Genomic DNA, 19,818 nt, shown 5'->3' on the forward strand with positions numbered 1-19,818 from the left:
CTCCTCCTAATCACCGCGTCTACACAGAAAGAAACACAGGAAGAGAGAGCTGGAAGTGGCTCTAAGAAACAACCTGGTCTAGTCCCCAGCACTCAGTCCCCACAGAGAATGCCTGTACAAGGCTTAAGCGTGACACGTGCTCCTGGGCTCAGCCTCCCGGAAACTACTGCACATTTGGGGACACGGAATGCCCAGGCAGAGCCTCTCGCTGCATCTGGCTGTCCATCTCCTGTTGAGCTCCCTCCCGCCCTGAGCATTTCCTGAGAGTAAGAATGACGTCCATTAATCCAATTATCTCTAGCACCCAGGAACTGAATCAATGATCACTTATTTCTTGTTTGTGGATGGTTATAAGAACTGGTTCTCAACTCTGCTGACAAACATGGGGAACAATATTCCTCGAAGGTGACTGTGCTCCTCTGTAGGCAGTGTGCCTGTCTGTAGAATTCCTTCCTGTAATTTCTTTGAGCCAGAGTATGAGCTTGGGTGTTGGAAGAAGGAAGAGTCTAAGGGATGACTCACAGGGAATGTCCCAGCCCCACCGGCCTAGTCTGTCCCGGATCACTTCTGAGTCAGCTCACGGGGTTAAATGAAGAGACACGGATTTTCTGCCATCTTCTTGACCTCAGATGTTCTGATTCGGCGTCCAGCTTCCCATGTATGTGGCTATGAGGTTGTTCTTGCCAAGATATTTGGAACTGGGTTAGTGATGAAAGAGGGCGTGTTCCTCACGGCGCAGCAAGGTCTCATGGTTGACAATACGTGGTAGACTATATATAATATTTACAAGCCCCACGATGACATATAACATACAACATTCTGGCATGAGAGAAAACGAACAAAATACTATTATTTTGCAGTCGTAGAAAGAGAAAGAGAAGAAGAAAAGAAAAGAGAGTCACATATGGAAGACAGAATGTGAAATGATGGGTATTAGGAGGGCATGTGCTGTGATGGGCACTGGGTGTTATACACAACTAATGCATCATTGAGCACGACATCAAGAGCTAGTGATGTACTATACAGTGGCTAACTGAACACAATAACATATATACATACATATATATATAACTTTAATTTAGAAAAAAAAAAAAAAGAATGTGGAACGATGGACCTACAGCTCTGCTATGACCCAACCAGGTTTCTGCAGCACTTTGTGGGTTCAGAAGACACTGGCTAAGCATTTGCCAATGTTCCCTTCTTCCCAGGTGCCCAGCTAAACTACATTTCCCAGCCTCCTTTGCAGTCAGGTGTGGTCATGTGATTGAATTCTGGCCAATGGAAAGTGAGCAGAAACCTGGCCTGTGAAACACTACCCTGGTGGAATTCCCCCTTCACTTTCCTACCCAGTGGCTGAATGGAAAGGTTTCCAGGGACCACAGAGAAGGACAGAGGCTGGGAGGGAAGGCGACTGGGTCCCTGAACAACCGCTTACAAGAAAGAGAGCTACCCAGGAGAGCCACCACACCAGGAACCTCTGCAATGGACCGAATGAGAAACACACTTCTATTTGCTGGACTACAGAAACTCCAGGGTTTGTGAGAGCTGTTAGCTTCCCTGATTAATCCTGAGGTCTGTCCTCACTCTTGCCCCGCACTCCTAGCCAAAGCTAACCCAGCAATCTGAAGTTACACAGTAGAGAACTGGCACCTTCCAGCAGAGTGATCGTCATGAAAGAGGCACTGGCTCTTCCCACATCTGCCCCTGTTTGGGGAGACTCTTCACTTGATGACGCACAAGGCACATGGATTCAGCCACCCAAAGCTACAGGTGCTCGTGAAGAGAAAGTCCTAAATGTTTCTGTGTTCTGGCACCAGGGATATCATGTAGTACATTCCGCGAAGTGCCAAGAAAAGTGTTCAATCATCCCCAATAACTGTGGAAAAAGGAGAAATTTGGAACTTTCTCTATTTTTAGTTGCTAACATATGCATTTCTGCAAACTTTATTTAAAGCCAAAAGAAATATTTCCATATTGAATTTCAATAGTGCAATATGCTGTTTGAGAATAAAATTTTAAAATCTGGTACATAAAGAGCTGGAAAGTTATATAATCTCGGCTGGGTCTCACAGACAGTGCTGCTCCACGCTGCGAGTTATGAGTGGATTGCCAAGACTTTGCGTCACGTGCTATTAGGGATCATCTCCCAGACTTCTAGGGCCTCACTGGGGGGTTTTAAAGATCTGTGTGGATCAGTGACCCAAGACATAGTAGCTTGAGAAAAAGCTCATATTTTTTTAAATGGTTATATGTTGAACAACTTAGAAGTTTTGGGACTTTCACCAAAGAAAACAACCCCATGATCATTTAGATGTAAAGCTCTTAAAGGTGAGGGTAAATCACTGTCACGTGGGGAAGACACCGTGTGTTGTGGACAATTCCCTCGGTTTCTTCAGAAGACTGTCAGAATGTTCCAGGTATGACTTTTGAAGTTGTCCCATAAAGACGTGTAGCCCAGCACCATCTGCATATTTAACCTTTCTTCTTTGCCCCTAAAGATATAGAATTAACTGAGATTGGGGAGATATACGAAGTTTTTCCTTGTGTGTCAGCAAGTGAACAACATTTCTAAAAACTATATATGATTTGGGACTATTTTATTTGACATATGCTGTTGGCAACTGGTGTTTTATATTTCATGTTACCATATTTTTTTTTCTTTTAATTATACACGGGTATTAAGTTCCTGGTGGGACTTGGAGTTCTGGTGTCAGACTTTCAGCAGAGATCAGACTGAAGTAGAACATGCTTAGAGTTACCCCAAAGTTGGTCTGCTGAACTCAGCCCGCCATGGATCTCAAGGGTACAGGAGGACTCCAGGCCATAGCAGAAGTGGACAAATAAGGTGGGAAAGGGGGCACAGTCTGTACCCTTCCTCCACACAGGGCTTCTCAAGACAAAACAGGTCAGAATCAAAGGAGGCAAGAAACCTTAAAATGTATGGAAGATTGAAGTTTAAGAATTAAGTGAACTTCTCAATACCTGAGAATATAATTGTACATTAACTGTTATAAGGCACATGACACTACGGATGACCTGAGATATCATTTGAGAGTGGAAGAGGGGGCGCCTGCGTGACTCAGTCGGTTAAGCGTCTGCCTTTGGCTCAGGTCATGATCTCAGGGTCCTGGGATCGAGTCCCGCATCAGGCTCCAGCCCCACATTGGGCTCCCTGCTCAGTGGGGAGTCTGCTTCTCCCTCTCCCTCTGCTCCTCCGCCTTCTTGTGCTCTCTCTCTCAAATAAATAAATAAAATCTTTAAAAAATAGAGAGAGTAGAAGAGAATATTTCCTCTAAACGGGTGTGCACTTGCTGATTCAGCTCATTCCAAAAAAAAAAAATGGTTGCATGTATGTATGTTGGCGCTCTAATCAATGAGCATGACGATTGTAAAAATCATATTGGTGACACTTTTAAATTTCAATCTTCAAGATGGAATAAGTCATTCCTTCTACTGAGGTCCTATTTATTAGGCACTCTATTTTTCCAAAGGCATTCCAAAACTTCTCGTCCAAAGGCAAAGATTACTCTAAGTGTGACTCGAACAAGAAATAGTTTTCCACCACTCTCCAAATCCTCAAATAGTAAACAGTGAACACGTGGAAATACAACACAGAACAGTGTTTAACACACCACAGCGTTCCCACAGGTCTGGAATAGATCTTTCTCAGCAATTACTCGATTTTCAATGATACGTCAGTAAAGAAAGTGGCTTTAAGTGAGCCAAACGTAACAAGACGAGGAGCCTCTCAGATACACAGACCGCACACAGAGGTAACCAAGATTACAGTGCAAGGTGGGGTAAAACCAATGATCCCAGGGAGTAAGACAAAGGCACTGAGGTGTCTTTAAAAGAAAGGAAGTCATGAGGGCAATATTTGTAAACACTTAACCATCCACACAGAGAAAAGTGAGAAATGCACAGTCTTGTCCTCAAGATAGAGGGAATCACCTAAAATAATGGTAAAGTTATTGACTGTATAATCAGAACATAAAGAAAATATCAGAGACCCGGGAAAGAGAAGAGAGATCGAGATTCATTCTCTTTTGGGTCCACAAGGCAAACAGAAGAAGCACCAGTATGAAGGGCGTCTAGAGGTGCCCACAGGGGACAGAAAACTTCACGGAGCCCTGAAGCCACAGACCCTGTTGATTCAGGAAGCCTGGAAGGTGGCCTGGTGAGGAAACAGCGGGACTAGAACAAGGAAACCCATGTGAGCACCCTCCCCCAAATGTTTTCTCTGGTCAAAAAAAATCCCAAATCTGGTAGAAGCGGTAGGTTGAAGCAGGACCATGATGGGAGCCGGAGTAGAGCTGCCTCCTGGAGACGCATGAGGGGACCTTCCTGCTTCCTAGCACGGCCCTTGGTAGGAAACAGATGGCCTCCTCTTGGATCCCATTTCATTTCAAGTGCTAAAGCCAATGGTACAACCTAGGCCCAAGGCAGACAAGAATAAAGTCCAAATACTCGACTCGGATGCTGGGGGCGGGGGTGGCAAAGGTTGATGTCATGCCCAACGTGATTTGGGAGTCTGAATAACCAATAACGGAATTAACCAAAAGGCTTAGAGAAGTTTAATGTCAACCTTGAATAATAGAAGAGGCAGAGTAAACAGAGTAAAAACGTTTTTTCCAGAGGTTTAAACCCAAGAAACATTCAAACAATACAATTAGTACTCTGAAAGGATTTTTTAGAATAATCATTGAATTTTTTTAAGCATTCTAACTTTCCATCATGTTGGCACTGGGTAATGGTGGAACTCCGTGACACCCAAGTCCCCAGTGCAAGAGCTAGGGACAAGAGGCAATTCCATGCTGGGAAAATCACACAGATCTTGTGAACCATGGGCATTTACTACTGAGCGGAAGGTAATCCTGCAGAGGGTAACGGTGGAGTAACAATGTCAAGCAAATGATGACCCCGCGGACCTTTCAGAGGAGCGAGCTACAGCCCATTCTTCTGCGGATGCCTGGAGCAGCCGTGGAGGGATGCCACTCAGCTCTCCCTTTAACAAAGGACCCAGCATTCACCTGAGCAGCCCTCAGCTGTTCCCAGCTCCTGTTCTGCCCCATCCCAGACAGCCCCGAGCCAATAACTGAACACAGTAGGGGACGAGAGCCTGGCCTCTGCTGCCCGGTGCAGGACCCCCCCAAAGGCAATCTCTGCTCCAGGGCTCCCCGCGGGGTTGGTCAAACTGTCCAATCTGTGTCTGGTCTGAGGCTCTCTTTGCCCAAACCTGCTCCATCCTCATTCTGTCGTTCACAGGCACACCCCCACCCCAGCCCCTCTAATAAACTTCTTGCATTCCTAATTCTGTCTCAACATCTGCTTCCCAGTGAACCCAACTAACACAATGCTCCTAAAACTGAAACCAGGGGAAGTGACTTTCCAGGCCCCGAAAGAAAGATGGACTTTCCAGAAAATAAAACTTCCTATAATTCCAGTTACCCATGATGTTATTTGGCCATTTTAAAGGCAATGAGCAAGCATCACACATTTTAATCCTCATTGAGTGAACTGATGATTGAAATGTTATTGTCATTATGGCACAAAATCATTAGGGTTATATATAACATGTTACTTTTCTATTTTCAGGTAAATCTAAGTCGTTTTACTTGATGCAAAAATAATAGTACTTAATAAATCCTTGGATTGATATCATGTATTAATATCAATCAAATGGTTTTCTAAGACATAAAATTTTTAATAATGTAAAATGTATTAAAAAAAAAAAAACCTGGGAAGGCATTATGGCTAATTGAAAAAATTAGTCAGAGAAAGATAAATCTTTGTGATCTCACTACATGTGAATCTTAAAAAACCAAACTCACAGACACAGAGCAGCATGACTTTCACCAGGGCCTGGCGTGGGGAGATGGGGAGAGCCTGATCAAAGGGTACAAGCTTCCAGGTAGAAGATGAATCATTCTGGGATGTCATGCGCAGCGATTATAGTCAACAATATTGTATCTTGAAGTATCTTGAAATACTTGAAAGTTGCTAAGAGAGAGGTCTTAAATGTTCTCTCCTTTAAAAAAATAAAAGATAATTAGGGGCACCTGGGTGGCTCAGAGAGGTAAGCATCCGACTCTTGATTTTGGCTTAGGTCATGATCTCAGGGTCATGAGATCGAGCCCCGCATCCGACATCACACTGAGCATGGACCCCGCGTAAGATTCTCTCTCTCCCTCTTCCTCTGCCCATCTCCCTGCTTGCTTGCACTCTCTCAAAAAAAAAAAAAAAAAAAGGAGGATAATTGCATGAGGGCCATGTTAACCATCCCTACTCCGGTAACCATTTTGCAACATATCCATACATGTATCAGATCATCGTGTTGCATACCTTAAACTTACACGATGTTCAATGTCAGTTATATCTCAATAAGCCGGGGGAAAGCCAAACAAAAGACCTCCTGTTATTTGTTCTTATCCATCGCCACATTTCTTTACCAGGTATGTGTTACAGCATGTGATTTAGAGGTTGGTGGTGGTTTGTTGGTGGTTTTTTGGGGTTTTTTTCAGTTTTGAGGAATCAAGTCATGGGTCTTACTTTTATTGGCTATATGTGAAATTTCCATTCCTAAAGACAAAGAAATAAGAGCAGCAGCATACTGTTTAAATTATTCATAAGATAAAAATAACTTCTTTGGGTCTGTTTTCTTTCCTGATGTCTTTGTTCATTGCTAATATTGTCTATTTATGTGTAATTCTTCCAAGACAACCTCTCCTGACAGCCAAATAGAAAACCCACCCAGCTAGCCTAACCTGCTGTCTCCAGATTCTTTTTGTAATGTGCAATGAAATAGGTAAATTTACATAACCTTTTTTTCCCCCAAACAATAATAGAAAACAAGTATTTAAATGGACAGTTTTCTCAAACAACATAAGTCATGAAAAATGTGACTTGTTTTTGACTCTTCCTTTAGGCATACACTTTTGATTAAGGATGATTACACTTAAGCATAAAAGCATTTTAAACTTGGGGCTTAAAACAAAGGACGTAAGAATCACATGGTTAGAGTTTTATATTTTTGTCAGCCTCAAATTCAGTTGGCTCAATACTACCACTACCGTAAAATTTTATGAGACTAATTTGGAGGTCCATATAAACTGCTGTTATTGTTTATTTTTGGTTATTGATACTAGCAGCATATTAGCGGTTGATGTGTAATGCAAATGAACAGTACTTTCCAGAAAATCCACAAAGAATCATTAAAAAATTAATAGCCACACTGCAGTTGAAATTTGTTTACTTTTTTTAAAGTACATTCTCAGAATTCACATGTACTCTCCATTAAGCAATACACAGCCAGGATTTTAATTCAACCCTGGAATCTGATCTTTAAAATTTAAAAAAAAAAAAAAACTTTCTCTGCTATTTACAGTTCCTGCTTTGGGATAAATCCCAACATCTGGATACCAGCATCAGAGCAGCAAAAATCCATGGAGACACATGTGCAATTTTATGCCTGCAAACACACTACTTTTTAGGGTGAAACCACTATGGTACTTCCCTCCCCCCCATCTTACTTCACAGAAATCCTGAGGGGCGTTTTCCAAATGTATCCAGAGTAAGAAATCATATGATGGATCACAACCCCTACATACACCCTCGCATACAGAACTAAAGTGAAAGTTTTCTCAAAGAACACGTTTGCTTTCTGTATGCAGCGCACACTGAGAGTTTCCACGCTATTCCATTCCATTTCCTTTTGTTAATCCCAGCCTTGACTCACTTCCACAAATGGGTCGTGACCTGTAATCTGAAAACCAGGGCTTCAGAGCCTTGCCCGTAAAGAGGATGGTCTTCAGGCCAGACGCCCTGGGGCCTCGCGCCGAGCGCACAACGTCAAGGCCCACCCGAGTCCGCAGGTGACTCGTCTGCGCAGGGAAGTCTGGGAAACCCTGCTCTAGAACCCAGAACTGCGGCACGAGGTTCTGTCAGCTGAACTGCATTTAGACCAAGAATGTGCTTCAGAGCAACCTTCGTTCAGAGAAGCTGTCTCAGGCCACCGACTTCAAGAGGCCACACGTTCTCTGGCAGGATGAATCAGTGCAGATGACAGTTTATTTTCAGCTTCATGAACTGCATCGGTGGGTTCCCATCGCTAGCACAGTGTGCCTGATCTGGGATCCCTGGGACTCTGGGGACAAGTGAGCAGGGCTGCTGACAGCCGCAGAAGGTCTGAGAGCATATGAGTGTGTGTGTGTGCGTGTGCGTGTGTATGCACACGCACACGTATACACACATGCACTTATGTTGGGGAGAAAATATACAATGTTTAGCAAATTCTTAAAGAGTTCCATGATTCAAAAAAAATTAAGATGAATTATCAAGCTATGAAAAGACCTGGAGGAACCTTAAATGCCTATTACTAAGTGAAAGAAGCTAATCTGAAAACACTACATACTGTATAATTCCAACTATACGACATTCTGAAAAGCACAACACTATGGAAACAGTTGAAAGATCAGTGGTTGCCAGGGGCTGGGGCGGGGATAGGCGGTGGCAGGGAGCGACGAACAGACAGAGCACAGACGATTTTTAGGACAGTGAAACTCTTCGTATGATACTATGGTATCCTATGCTATGATACCTACCATTAGACGTTAATCTAAACCCATAGAATGTGCAACACAGAGACTGAGCCCTGATATAAACTATGCACTTTGGGTGTTAACGGTGTGTCAGTGTGGCTTCATCCATTGTTAACAAATGCATGACTCTAATAATGAACAGGCTGTGGGTCTGAGGGGGCGGGCACAGAGGGGAGATCTGTACTTTCTGCTCAGATTTGCTGGGACCCTAAAACTCTTCTAAAAATAAATATATATAAACGTTAAGACACACTGCCCTTGAGAACACATTGTCTCTGTGCACATCGGGGGTGTGGTTACAATCATCCCCACAAAGGAGGAGAGACAAGTATGAAGAGTAGATGGATATGAAATGGGGCCGTGTGTCCCAGAATAGAACACGATCCCTGGATCATTCTCATTTCATCGGGACCGTTGCTACTTAATTCGATCAACACAGACATGTCAAGTATCTACTAAGCCCAAGGTACAGTGAGAGACAACAATGACCACGGGGTCACTTTAAGTCACGGATGATGAAGCAAGCAGAGAAAGCGAGCACACAGCCATCATTATACGGTAAATACCCCTCCTCTCTCCAAATGGCAAGGAGCCAGATGTCGAGACTTGGAGGGTAGAAAGACAAAAGCAAGAGGCCAGAAGAGCATAGGGCAAACAATTCAGTTCACTGTTGAGTGGGTGCTGGGCAGACAAGTACAAGCACGTGGACAGACACCAGCCGTTTCCAAGCGCGACCTCTTCCGGTCGGTCTGTGCCGCATCCTAATGGGCGTGTCCATGCTCCTTATCAAGTATTTTGATTATTTATCCTTCGGGGTCCCTTCGGGGGGACTAGCAGGAAAAATCTGCTGCAAAATGACACTGGGTTCATTCTGCACAGAACGAAGAACTCCAGATGGAAGAACTTGGCTTTGATGCTGAGAGCCAATGCCGCGGGTCTTCTGGGAACGCTGAATGCCTTTGCTGGTGGTTCTTAAAAGAAAAAGGTTTTCTTCTCTTTTTATTAAACAAGTCATACAGAAAACTGGGAAATACACAAAAGTAAAAGTGAGAAAAACATCATGGGGTGCCTGGGTGGGTCAGTGGGTTGAGTGTCCAACTCTCGATTTTGGCTCAGGTCATAATCTCAGGGTCTCTCTCTCCCTTTGCCTCTGCCCCCTCCTCCCCCCTCCCCTGCCACTTGCACTCTCTCTTTCTCTAGAAAGAAAGAAAGAAAGAAAGAAAGAAAGAAAGAAAGAAAGAAAGAAAGAAAAAGAAAAGAAAATCAGATAAGAACTGCCTACATTTGAAAGTTAAGGGAAAGATAGTAAAGAAAAATATCAGTAGGTACAAGCAAATAAAAGTGTTTATCTTGTAGATGTAATCACAGAAATTAAAAATCAGAACAAATATAAAAACAATGTGTATGACAAGTACAACATAGCTCAGAGTTCATCTCATTAAAATATAACTTATACAAGCTGTTGAGAAAAACACTAAACCTAAATCCTGGCTGTGAGAAGAGCTGCCGGCAGGAATCTACAGCACGTTGCTCCCCTTTTACGGTGGCACCACTCCAAGGGGACTTTTGGACGCTCCAGGCACATCACTGCTGCCCAGGCTGCCCGTGACTTCCGAGCTGGCAAAGCTGGTGGTCCTCACCTTTACCTTTTACCCTCTGGCTCTTCTTCTCAGCCCTGCGTGGGTTCTTCCTCTTCTTCCCCACCTCTGCAGGTTGGAGGGACTCAAAGCCCATCCCGAAGGCTCTTCTGTCTCTGGGTCCCTGGGCGACCTCATCTAGTGACCCAACCTTAAATGCAAGCTTAGGACTCAAAATGTATGACTCCGTCAGATCGTGTCACCCATTTTGCTTCAAACCCTCCAGTGGTCCCCAGCCCCCACAAGCAGGGCAAGATTTAAGAGTCTTTCCCTTTGGGGCGCCTGGGTGGCACAGCAGTTAAGCGTCTGCCTTCGGCTCAGGGCGTGATCCTGGCGTTCTGGGATCGAGCCCCACATCAGGCTCTTCCGCTATGAGCCTGCTTCTTCCTCTCCCACTCCCCCTGCTTGTGTTCCCTCTCTCGCTGGCTGTCTCTCTCTCTGTCAAATAAATAAATAAAATCTTAAAAAAAAAAAAGAGTCTTTCCCTTTGCATAGCAGAGCTGACACATACGGCCTCACCATTGCCTCCCAAGCGCACAACCAGCAGCTCTTCCCTCACTCCACGCCAGCCCCCAGTCTCCTCGCTGTTCCTCCAACACACCGAGCAAACTCCTTCCTAATGGCCTTTGCGCACATTGTTCTCTCTCTCCAGGACACTCTTCCCCCACGGGATGATGCGGCTCACGCTCTCACTTTCTCGCTCTCTGACTGATTTTCTGCTCCTCCCTCACGACCTCAATGACCTTCTCTCACCTCCTGCACTGATGTACGTACACACACACACACACACACACACACACACGTTGTAATATTGTAATGTTACACGTATATAAACATATCCTATCTCAATCCCTAGAACATAAGCTTCATGCAAGCACCGATCTGACCTGTTTCGTTCCTGCTCTACTCCCAGCAATGTTGAACGGTTTCACTGAAATGGCCAAAAAAAAAAAAAAGAAAGAAAGAAAGAAAGAATGACCAAAGAGATAATATAACTTGCTGATAAATGTATGAAGTGATCACTTGCACAAGTTTACAAATGAAATACCATCTGTAAAACTCCACTTTCCACCTGTCAAATCAGCAAAGGTTAAAAATCACAATACAGTGTGATCAAATACGTGTTGGAGAAGTAGAGAAAAGCACAATCAAGTGGGGGAGATGGGCATCAAGAGCCTTAAAACTGTTGGTGTCCCTTGAATTTATCACGGTTTCTGGGATTTCTCTCCTGCTTCCGGGGAGGTTAACCTGGCGGCGTGGGGTAAGCAGGTGAGGCCTGGGAGGGGAACAGCACTCGACGCAGTTAGGGACTCCAGTGACCGAACAGGAGGGAGACAGTACAGACCCGTCCTCGTGCCACACAGAGCAGGGCTATGAGGTGGGCATGAAGTGAGAGGTGAAAGAGAGAGAAAAATTAAAGAGATGCCTTTAATTTTAAGCCTGGATCCCCAGGAGAAGGGACCACCATGAAAAAAAAAGGGGGGGGAAGAGGATGAAATTCACAGAAATGCTTACATGATGATGACAACAGTAATCACTGCTACTTACTAGACACCATTCTAAGTCCCTCCCATAAATCACCTCACCGGATCCTCCTACAACCCTAGGAGGTGACACACTGTCCTCACCTCACTGACAGAGACCTGGGGCTCTGAGGGGCTCAGGAGCTTGCCCACGGCCAGTCAGCAAAGGTTCTACCTGAGATGGTAGTCTGGCTTCGGAGCCAGCCTGCTCACCCACTACCCTACAGCTGCCCCAGAGGTGCCCGAGGCCAAGTGTGTATGGCCTCTACCCGTTCTCCTGGGAAGTGATCTGACTCTCCTCCAACCTGCGTACACCTCCTGATAAAGCCGGTGCCCTCCCTGAATCTCACAGCGAGGAGTCACCAGTTTCAGGGGCACTGTGCAGCATGCCCAGGGGAGCGTGCCACTGAACCCCAGTGCACACGTTCCGAGCACAAGCCCCAGCAGTGGGTGACTGAGTTCCACCCCGAGGGACACAGGAAGCCAGTGGGGAGACAGAAAGTACAGCCCAGCCCCAGCAAACCCCACACGAGCTATCTGCAGGCCAGCCCATCGGATGGGAGAAGTCTCCACTGGTTTGCTGTATATCAGATGTCTGGATATCTTTAAGCATTATTATTTTCTGATTATAAAAATACTGCACATGCCTTGGAGAAAATCTAGCAGATCTGCTCTTTTATGTTTCATTAAGTGCCACAATTCTGCAGAAAGAGAAATGGGCCTGCAAATGGCCACCAAGTCGTCAGGCTTCTGGGGAAGTGTGAACCCGGCTGGAATCTGATCAAAGCTGATTTATTGAGGAGAAAAAAAAAAAAAAGCAGCATATCAAAGGCTTGCATCATGTTCACAGTAACAGACTGTGGGGGACAAGTGGGTCTCTGCTGAGTGTGTCTTCAACAGGACAGACTCCCTACCTTCCTGTGAAGCGGTTACTAGAAATCAGGTTCGCAAATAGGTGCGAAATGTTTACGACTCGACGGGTCTTTTGACACCCAGCTGGGGGTTAGGTAGTGAGCTGCACACTCCCCCCCACCCGGGTAAGGGAGACATCACCGCCAGCCAGAGAAGCCCCCCAGTCCTGACTCGGGAGGCAGCCTGGGGCACCTCCCGCACCTGCTCCGTGTTCTTTCAAGAGTCCCGCTCACGTGCCGGCCTCTCCAACCTCCCAGTGACCACACACTTAACGCTGGCTACTTCCTCAAACTCTTCTAGGACCTTCCATGACACACAAACAGAGCTTACATGTAGCATCTTTTATCGTCAGGCACATTTAGCATCACATCCGGAGCGGCAGCCACAGAATCACGTGGGAAAGAAGTCAGTTTAGCAGTTCATTTTTCGGCAAGTCCTGACCTTACATCTGTCCATTTATTTCCTGAGTATTCTCTCTCCTCCCTTCTTCCCTTCTGTTGCTATTATGTAGGAGTATGCTAATATAGTACATTATAGATTAATAATATAACTGCCATATTTAATATATTGTTATAGTAATAGTATTAATAATATATTGACAGATTGATATCTCAATATATTATTAGTGTTAATAATATATTAATAACAATATTTTATTAATGTAGCAATACATTCTATAATTAGTATAATATATAATATAACAAAACGTATACCATATATTAATATTATACAACTAATGTGGTATTAATAACATCATAATATACTAATAATAGTATGTACAAGGAATAATAACAGGTACCAGGCTCCGCTCTGAATGCTTTAAATACCTTATCATTTACTAATTCAATGCTCAGGATTCTCCTAGGCAGGTACCCTATTTAGCTCCTTTTTACAGCCGAGGAAACGGAGGCAATCAATAAGCGAAGCCAAGTTTCCAACCCAGATGATCTGACCCAAACACACTTAAAAAAATAAGCAAAACATAAAAGCTGAAAGGAAAAGGAGAAGGGGAGGAATCACAATTAGAAACAAACCCCAAGTAAGCCGATTTTTCAGTCCTTCACAGGTAAAAGCAACAGGAAACCTGGACAGAGACCTTGTCTATCCCACGGTCCGCCACCCGTGACTGACCCTCACACAAAATCTTGGGGGGCAGGAGCGAGACTAGCTGGAAGTGGACCACAGACCCGAGCCTGGCTGTCGTCCTCTGGAGGGCAGAGGGTCCGTGTGGCAGCGGAGTGACAGACTCCAGGCGTCTCTAGGCGTGGTGGCACCTGAGCTCACCTGTGACCCAGCAGCCACGTGGAGCGTGCTCAGAATCCCCCGAGGGCTTCCCCTACAATAAACAGCCAGGTGTGCTCCTAAGGAGGACCCGAGGCCACGAGGCGGTCTGCCGGCAGAAGCGGTGGGACAGGTGAGCACAGGTGGGCACAGGAGGTGCGAGCGGGACAAGGCGGGACGGGTGAGGGTGACCGGTGAGCTGGGGGGAGCAGGTCAAGCAGCTTCTCTTAGACGCCTGCCCACCCCACCGGCCCCGGGTCCCGCCTCGGCTGCATGCAGCATCATATCCCAGTGTTTGGGAACATGTGACTTGCACCTGGACGGCAGGCACTGCATGCCGGTGGTGGCGTGTTCCCCCACCCAGCCCCAACCCCGTTGTGGGCACAAGGAGGCTTTGATAAATGTGGTGAGCCACGCTCAGCGCTAAAGCAGGGGACTCGCTCAACTCAGGAATGGTTGGGGCTGCCCTGAGAAGCTCATGTTCAGTGCAGACCGGGCTCTCACCGCGGTCCGCTGCTGGGATGTCCCTTAACCAGCACGGGCTCCACCTTTCGTCCTAGACCAGCACTGGACCAAGCGCTCTCTGTGTAACGATCTGCAAGAGTGCAGACTGGTTTACAATTAAAAGTATCTTCCCAAGCATGATTTCACCTCCAGCTGCCCAGCTCCATCTTCCCTTCCTCTTCGTTCAGCATTCTTTTATATTAGAAGCATCACTCTTTTTTTTTTACAACTTTTTTTTATTATATTATGTTAGTCACCATACGGTACATCCCTAGTTTTTGATGTAAAGCTCGATGATTCATTACTTGCGTATAACACCCAGTGCACCATGCAATACGTGCCCTCCTTACTACCCATCACCGGCATATCCCAATCCCCCACCCCCCCTCCCCTCTGAGGCCCTCGGTTTGTTTCTCAGAGTCCATAGTCTCTCATGGTTCATTCCCCCTTCTGCTTACCCCCCCTTTCTTCTTCCCTTTCTTCTCCTACCGATCTTCCTACTTTTTATGTTCCATAAATGAGTGAAACCATATGATAATTGTCTTTCTCTGCTTGACTTATTTCGCTTAGTATTATCTCCTCCAGTCCCGTCCATGTTGCAGCAAATGTTGGGTCATTGTTCTTTCTGATAGCTGAGTAATATTCCATTGTATATATGGACCACTCTTCTTAATCCAGTCATCTGTTGAAGGGCATCTTGGCTCCTTCCACGATTTAGCTATTGTGGACAATGCTGCTATGAACATTGGGGTGCATATGGCCCTTCTCTTCACTACGTCTGTATCTTTGGGGTAAACACCCAGTAGTGCAATTGCTGGATCATAGGGTAGCTCAATTTTTAACTTTTTAAGGGACCTCCACACTGTTTTCCAGAGTGGCTGTACCAACTTGCATTCCCACCAACAATGTAGGAGGGATCCCCTTTCTCCACACCCTCTCCAACAATTGTTGTTTCTTGCCTTGTCTATTTTTGCCATTCTAACTGGCGTAAGGTGGTATCTCAGTGTGGTTTTGATTTGAATTTCCCTGATGGCTAATGATTTAGAAGCATCGCTCTATTTTTTAATAATATTTATTTTGTTATATTAGTCACCATACAGAAGCATCGCTCTTAACACAAACAGGATAGGTAATAATTTGTGCACTTCAACAAACAGGAAACAAACACCCTTGTATGGGCTCAACTCACGACAGGCAAGACCAGGACCTCCGAAGCCCCTTCCAGAAGCTCTCCCCTCCCCAACAAGGTAACTCCTCCCCTGAATTATGGACTCGACACGACTTTTTTCCTTTTCGACGCATATATGTTTCTCTGAAAACATGTTTTTTAGTTCTGCCATTTTTTGATCTTTATATGTGGAATCGTGTTGTGTTTATTCTCCTGTGACTTGTTTTTCCACCCAACCTTGAGAATCATCTGGATTAATACACAGACACAGGTAGACACTTGTTGATTTTCACTGCTGTATAGTTTTCCATTACAGGGTTAGAATGCCATTTATTTATCCGTGCTCCTGGCAGGCATCTGGGCTGCTCAGTTTTCCTCAGGTATATCTCCTGGTGTCCACGTGCAGCAGGGTGCGTGCCCAGGGCTGGGGCCACTGGAGCTCAGGCAGGTGCGTCTTTGGCTTTACAAGGTAACACTCGGCTCATACCAAAGTGGTTGTACTGATTTACACTCCCACCAGCGTGGAGGAGAGCACCCTGTGTGCCACACCCAAACCTCTATGCTATAAACCTCTTTTATCTGCATATTGTTATGTTTTCCCTTAGCCCTTAGCCACTTCTCAAAGCAACAAGCCAACATGGCCCGCGCACGCACCCCTCTTACTCTGATGTGGTCACTGTGTTTTAAGTATGTGCATACCCACGAAAATTATATGATGCTATTTGGGAAGTATACATGTTTCACGAATGTGCAAAGCATTGTGCCATAGAGCGCACTGTTTCAGATTTTTTTTTCACTCGACTCTGTATTCTGTAAGACGTACCCATGCTGCTGTGTGTGTATTAGCGACACTACAACACTGTATCTTTATGCTGGATGTTACCCTCATTCTCTAGAATGCCAGGGGAATGGCTCACGACAGTTCAGCACTCAATGGGGTTTTGGTGTGTTGCATGTAATAATTCACTGAATCCTCACACTGACCCCACAAAGTCGATGCCTGCTTTTCAGGCAAGAGCAAAACCAGGCACAGAGATTAAGGAACCGGTCCAAAGTCAGTAAATGATGAAACGGGATTTGAACCAAGTCTTAAGACCCCAGAACCCTCGCTCTGATCCACGGCATGAATCTAGGATGCACGACTCAGACGGTTTTGTAACCAGCATCTCCAGATGACACAGCTAAACTCACAACCACACTGCTCCCCTCAGTCCAGGGCTCGCTGGGTCAGCTCCAAAACATACGGCCTTCAACGCGAGCAGCTCGTGAATAGCAAAGGGAACTGAAAAATGTGCCAATCAGGTGTCCCTTTAAAGCTATAAATTTGACTGATATGTTAATCCACTTCATCAAATGTTAGCAAATGAAAATATTAAGAAGTTGGAAGTCTTGAGAGGAAATGCAATGATGGAAATGGGAAATTCCTTTATCCGAATGAGAATTAATGACCAAAAGCTTGAATTCTAACAAAATGAACCCACAGGTCCTTTTCCCTGCTTGGGATGAGAGCATGGGTACATCTTTGGCACAGATGGACTCTATCCCCGCTGCGGAGCAGAAGCATGGCCACATGCACCTAACATGCTAAGATCATGCTTCTGGAACACGCAAGTATAATTTCTAAGAAAGGACGTGGAAGGGCCAGCCAAGAAAAACAACTTAAAATGTGCTGAGTGACTTAGTATTATCACCAACAGAGAAAAAGCTAAAGTTTTTTTTAAAGTCCGGCTCATTTTGTTTGTAAATGAATTGCCCCCATGGTTACACTATTTAAATCAAGAATGTTTTATATTTCACAGTCACTTATCATCCCTCCCTTTTATTATTATTATTATTATTTCTAGCTCCTTAAACATATAAAAGGGTAAAAGTAATTTGTTCTGGCAGAAAGAACTACAGTAAACCACGCAGAATAAATTTCTTAAATACCAAAGGAACATTGCTTCCCTCCGGACGAGCCTATGGACACACATGTGAAGGACACGTAAAAGTCTGTCTCCCTGCCACCTGCCATGTGACTTCTATGGAGAATTCAGGTCCTTTACAGATGAACAAAAAATGTTCAACAGCAACGTGCCAAAGACAAAATCTTCCAGTATTTACATTAATACCTCCAGTGGAACCACCCATATGCCATTCATAAGAACTTCCCTTCCCAGAAATAAAAGCTCCACTCAGTCCCGAACCAGAAACTTCTCAGCACATAAAACTTTACCGAATAAATTTCCCAAATCAGGTATTTTAAGGAAACGGTGGAAGGCCATCTATTTTTCTAACTTTGCTGTCAAGGACACCAATTCCATTTACCAAAAAAAAAAAAAAAAAAAAGGAAGTCCAAGAGTAATTATTCAAATTCCAACAGGTGGAATTTGATAGATTTACAAAGGAAACAAATGTCTTTAATATCATCCTCTCCAACTCGAAGCCAACATCAGCTCCTCCAAATTGCCAACATCTTCAAAACACGCAGAAGCCATTTGAGTTGGAATTTATTTTTAGAAAGCTCTCTGGGTCACCATTCCTCTTTATGCTTCACTCACATTATCCTAACCCCTACGACGATAACAAGATACATCAGAGCTGAAAATGCAGCTCACTCCTGAGGTCAAACAGGGACATTGCCACTAAACACGTTTTCAGAGATCAGGTTTCTCAGGTTTATCGAGACTGCCCTTGATGAATTAACTTTTAAAAATCCGTAATAATTTCTTGCTGACTTCATCTTTCCCTCTGGTTGGCTAGGGATACAATGCCAGTCAAAGTGAATTTCTGTTGTTGACATTCATACCCTGAGGTGCAGAAGATACTTCTTGTGCCAATTTCTCTACGGGCTTGTACCTGCATCCTGCAACTTCATAGCCAACAGAGACCAAAAAGAAGACAGTCGTCCCCACCCTCGTCCCTGGGTGGCGTGGACACACTTGTCAAATACGCCCCAGGTAGAGAAAGCTTACCGCATCCTCAAGAGATTTCCCACTTGTATTTTGTAGACAGAATTGTCACAACCCCAGTGAAACATCACACAGAAATCACATTATAGTGTCCCCCACAAAGATCTGCTCCTCCCCGTCTCCGAACAAAATCCAGCACCCTCAACACTCCTTGGGTCACCCCTCTTTCTGACACTTCAGGAACACCCACAAAGCCTAAAGAACACACTGAACTCATTATCTCTAAACCCATTTTCGAATGTGTACAGATATGAATTCCACGTGGTACATAATACTCCCAAATGTATTGCTTTTAAAATGTGTGTGTGGGTGCTTGTGTGTGTGTGTGTGTGTGTGTGTGTGTGATTTGGGAGGACATTTAATATTTTAGCTAAAAAAATCATTTTATATAATTTTTATAAAATTATATTTAGCTTTTCGATTATAAGCCCCTTTCCATTTTCAATAAATGTTTTAGGCCAAGAAACAGAGATTAGTAAAACCGACGAGGCCACTTAGGGAGAATGAATTTATACGGGGAACATGAAGAACTGGCAAGGTGGTGAATGATCTGGACCGGTGTAGACAGCTGAACTAACTCGTAGAGGTGTAGACAGCCTATCTGGGTAATATAGCTCAAGCCCCAGTGTTTCTTGTAACTTTGATCTGGGTCAAGTTATTAAAACCATCACTTCACTTCCTCCCACAGCTACACCCGTGGGTGCTGGAGCGTCGGCACAAACGGGCTGGCTTCCTCTCGGGAACTCTGGGTGGCTCAAGTCTCACTTCCTCGTTGCCTCACCTCCAGAGGCCCCGGGAACAGGTGTGCCGGGACAGCTGCTGAGCAGCAGGTGTGCCCAGGGGAAACCACCCCTGGGCACGGGCAGTGCCAGCGCTCAGCCTCCAGCGCCTTCCCAGGTAACCCCAGGCTAGCATGACGGGGGTGGAATTCAAGCAGAAGCTGGAAAAATCTAGAGGCGGCTTATATGTTAACTCAGGGGTCAGCGATCGTCTGCAAGAGGCCAGACAGGAGATACTTCCAGCTTTGCGGTCTTGGTCACAACCACTCACCACCCCTGCCATCAGAACACGAAAGCAGCCACAGATGGCGTGGAAAGGAGGGAGCGTGGCTTGTCCCAGCACAACTTTCTTTATGGACAATGCAATCTAAATTTCATATCATGTACACGTTATGAAATATTTTTCTTTTGATTCTTTTTTCAACCATGTAATATTGCGAAACCATTGTCTTAGCTCATGGCGGTA

The 19,818-nt window shown here is 45.0% G+C and overlaps 1 protein-coding gene across 4 annotated transcripts in view; it reads right to left on the reverse strand.

Annotated features, from left to right (window-relative positions):
- The window catches only part of ERG (ETS transcription factor ERG), a 243,123-nt gene that overhangs the window by 149,125 nt on the left and 74,180 nt on the right, over positions 1 to 19,818 (reverse strand). The window lies entirely within an intron of this gene.

The sequence above is a fragment of the Ursus arctos genome, unplaced genomic scaffold (genome assembly GCF_023065955.2).
Source record: "Ursus arctos isolate Adak ecotype North America unplaced genomic scaffold, UrsArc2.0 scaffold_4, whole genome shotgun sequence".
Lineage (NCBI taxonomy): Eukaryota > Metazoa > Chordata > Mammalia > Carnivora > Ursidae > Ursus > Ursus arctos.